Below are 5381 nucleotides of genomic sequence, written 5' to 3' on the forward strand. Positions count from 1 at the left end.
GATGATAATACATGATGATAGAGAGATAATACATGATGATAATACATGATGAAAGAGATAATACATGATGATAATACATGATGATAATACATGATGATAGAGAGATAATACATGATGATAATACATGATAGAGATAATACACGATGATAGAGAGATAATACATGATGATAATACATGATGATAATACATGATGATAATACATGATGATAGAGAGATAATACATGATGATAATACATGATGATAATACATGATGATAATACATGATGATAATACATGATGATAGAGAGATAATACATGATGATAATACATGATGATAATACATGATGACAATACATGATGATAATACATGATGATAATACATGATGATAGAGATAAGATAATACATGATGATAATACATGATGATAATACATGACGATAATACATGATGATAATACATGATGATAATACATGATGACAATACATGATGATAGAGATAATACATGATGATAATACATGATGATAATACATGATGATAATACATGTTGATAATATATGATGATAATACATGATGATAATACATGATGATAATACATGATGATAATACATGATGATAGAGATAGATAATACATGGATGATAATACATGATGATAATACGATGATGAGAGATAATACATGACGATAATACGTGATGATAGAATAATACATGATGATAGAGAGATAATACATGATGATATTACATGATGAAAGAGATAATACATGATGATAATACATGATGATAATACATGATGATAATACATGTTGATAATATATGATGATAATACATGATAGAGATAATACATGATGATAATACATGATGATAATACATGATGATAATACATGATGATAGAGAGATAATACATGATGATAATACATGATGATAGAGAGATAATACATGATGATAATAGATGATGATAATACATGATGATAATACATGATGATAGAGAGATAATACATGATGATAATACATGATGATGATAATACGATGATAGAGAGATAATACATGATGATAATACATGATAATATATGATGATAATACATGATGATAGAGAGATAATACATGATGATAATACATGATGATAATACATGATGATAATACATGATGATAGAGAGATAATACATGATGATAATACATGATGATAATACATGATGATAATACATGATGATAATACATGATGATAATACATGATGATAGAGAGATAATACATGATGATAATACATGATGATAATACATGACGATAATACATGATGATAATACATGATGATAATACATGATGACAATACATGATGATAGAGATAATACATGATGATAATACATGATGATAATACATGATGATAATACATGTTGATAATATATGATGATAATACATGATGATAATACATGATGATAATACATGATGATAATACATGATGATAGAGAGATAATACATGGAGATAATACATGATGATAATACACGATGATAGAGAGATAATACATGGCGATAATACGTGATGATAGAGAGATAATACATGATGATAGAGAGATAATACATGATGATAATACATGATGATAATATATGATGATAATACATGATAGAGATAATACATGATGATAATACATGATGATAATACATGATGATAATACATGATGATAGAGAGATAATACATGATGATAATACATGATGAAAGAGATAATACATGATGATAATACATGATGATAATACATGATAGAGATAATACATGATGATAGAGAGATAATACATGATGATAATACATGATGATAATACATGATGATAATACATGATGATAATACATGATGATAGAGAGATAATACATGATGATAATACATGATAGAGATAATACATGATGATAGAGAGATAATACATGATGATAATACATGATAGAGATAATACATGATGATAGAGAGATAATACATGATGATAATACATGTTGATAATATATGATGATAATACATGATAGAGATAATACATGATGATAATACATGATGATAATACATGAAGAGATAATACATGATGATAGAGATAATACATGATGACAATACATGATGATAATACATGATGATAATAAATGATGATAGAGATAATACATGATGATAATACATGATGATAATACATGATGATATGAGAGATAATACATGATGATAATACATGATGATAATACATGATGATAATAAATGATGAAAGAGATAATACATGATGATAATACATGATGATAATAAATGATGATAGAGATAATAATATGATGAGAGATAATACATGATGATGAGATAATATATGATGATAAGAGATAATACATGATGAGATAATACATGATGAAAGAGATAATACATGATGATAATACATGATGATAATACATGTTGATAATATATGATGATAATACATGATGATAATACATGATGATAATACATGATGATAGAGAGATAATACATGATGATAATACATGATGAAAGAGATAATACATGATGATAATACATGATGATAATACATGATGATAGAGAGATAATACATGATGATAATACATGATAGAGATAATACACGATGATAGAGATAATATGATGATAATACATGATAGAGATAATACATGATGATAATACATGATGATAGAGAGATAATACATGATGATAATACATGATGATAATACATGATGATAATACATGATGATAATACATGATGATAGAGAGATAATACATGATGATAATACATGATGATAATACATGATGACAATACATGATGGTAGAGAGATAATACATGATGATAATACATGATGATAGAGAGATAATACATGATGATAATACATGATGATAATACATGACGATAATACATGATGATAATACATGATGATAATACATGATGATAATAAATGATGATAGAGAGATAATACATGATGATAATACATGATGATAATAAATGATGATAGAGAGATAATACATGATGATAGAGAGATAATACATGATGATAGAGAGATAATACATGATGATAGAGATAATACATGATGATAATACATGATGAAAGAGATAATACGTGATGATAATACATGATGATAATACATGTTGATAATATATGATGATAATACATGATGATAATACATGATGATAATACATGATGATAATACATGATGATAGAGAGATAATACATGATGATAATACATGATGATAAACGATAATACATGATGATAATACATGATGATAATACATGATGACAATACATGATGATAGAGATAATACATGATGATAATACATGATGATAATACATGATGATAATACATGTTGATAATATATGATGATAATACATGATGATAATACATGATGATAATACATGATGATAATACATGATGATAGAGAGATAATACATGGAGATAATACATGATGATAATACACGATGATAGAGAGATAATACATGAGATAATAAATGATGATGATAATACATGATGATAAGAGATAATACATGATGATAATACATGATGATAATATATGATGATAATACATGATAGAGATAATACATGATGATAATACATGATGATAATACATGATGATAATACATGATGATAGAGAGATAATACATGATGATAATACATGATGAAAGAGATAATACATGATGATAATACATGATGATAATACATGATAGAGATAATACATGATGATAGAGAGATAATACATGATGATAATACATGATGATAATACATGATGATAATACATGATGATAATACATGATGATAGAGAGATAATACATGATGATAATACATGATAGAGATAATACATGATGATAGAGAGATAATACATGATGATAATACATGATAGAGATAATACATGATGATAGAGAGATAATACATGATGATAATACATGTTGATAATATATGATGATAATACATGATAGAGATAATACATGATGATAATACATGATGATAATACATGATAGAGATAATACATGATGATAGAGAGATAATACATGATGACAATACATGATGATAATACATGATGATAATAAATGATGATAGAGAGATAATACATGATGATAATACATGATGATAATACATGATGATAGAGAGATAATACATGATGATAATACATGATGATAATACATGATGATAATAAATGATGATAGAGAGATAATACATGATGATAATACATGATGATAATAAATGATGATAGAGAGATAATACATGATGATAGAGAGATAATACATGATGATAGAGAGATAATACATGATGATAGAGAGATAATACATGACGATAATACATGATGAAAGAGATAATACGTGATGATAATACATGATGATAATACATGTTGATAATATATGATGATAATACATGATGATAATACATGATGATAATACATGATGATAGAGAGATAATACATGATGATAATACATGATGAAAGAGATAATACATGATGATAATACATGATGATAATACATGATGATAGAGAGATAATACATGATGATAATACATGATAGAGATAATACACGATGATAGAGAGATAATACATGATGATAATACATGATGATAATACATGATGATAATACATGATGATAGAGAGATAATACATGATGATAATACATGATGATAATACATGATGATAATACATGATGATAATACATGATGATAGAGAGATAATACATGATGATAATACATGATGATAATACATGATGACAATACATGATGGTAGAGAGATAATACATGATGATAATACATGATGATAGAGAGATAATACATGATGATAATACATGATGATAATACATGACGATAATACATGATGATAATACATGATGATAATACATGATGATAATAAATGATGATAGAGAGATAATACATGATGATAATACATGATGATAATAAATGATGATAATATGATGATAATACATGATGATAGAGAGATAATACATGATGATAGAGAGATAATACATGATGATAGAGAGATAATACATGACGATAATACATGATGAAAGAGATAATACGTGATGATAATACATGATGATAATACATGTTGATAATATATGATGATAATACATGATGATAATACATGATGATAATACATGATGATAATACATGATGATAGAGAGATAATACATGATGATAATACATGATGATGAAAGAGATAATACATGATGATAATACATGATGATAATACATGATGATAGATGAGATAATACATGATGATAATACATGATAGAGAGATATATGATGATAATATGATGATAATATACATGACGATAATACATGATGATAATACATGATGATAATACATGATGATAATACATGATGATAGAGATAATACATGAGATAATACATGATGATAATACATGATGATAATACATGATGATAATACATGATGATAATACATGATGATAGAGAGAGAGATAATACATGA

Source organism: Oncorhynchus nerka, linkage group LG19, assembly GCF_034236695.1.
Source record: "Oncorhynchus nerka isolate Pitt River linkage group LG19, Oner_Uvic_2.0, whole genome shotgun sequence".
Classification (NCBI taxonomy): domain Eukaryota; kingdom Metazoa; phylum Chordata; class Actinopteri; order Salmoniformes; family Salmonidae; genus Oncorhynchus; species Oncorhynchus nerka.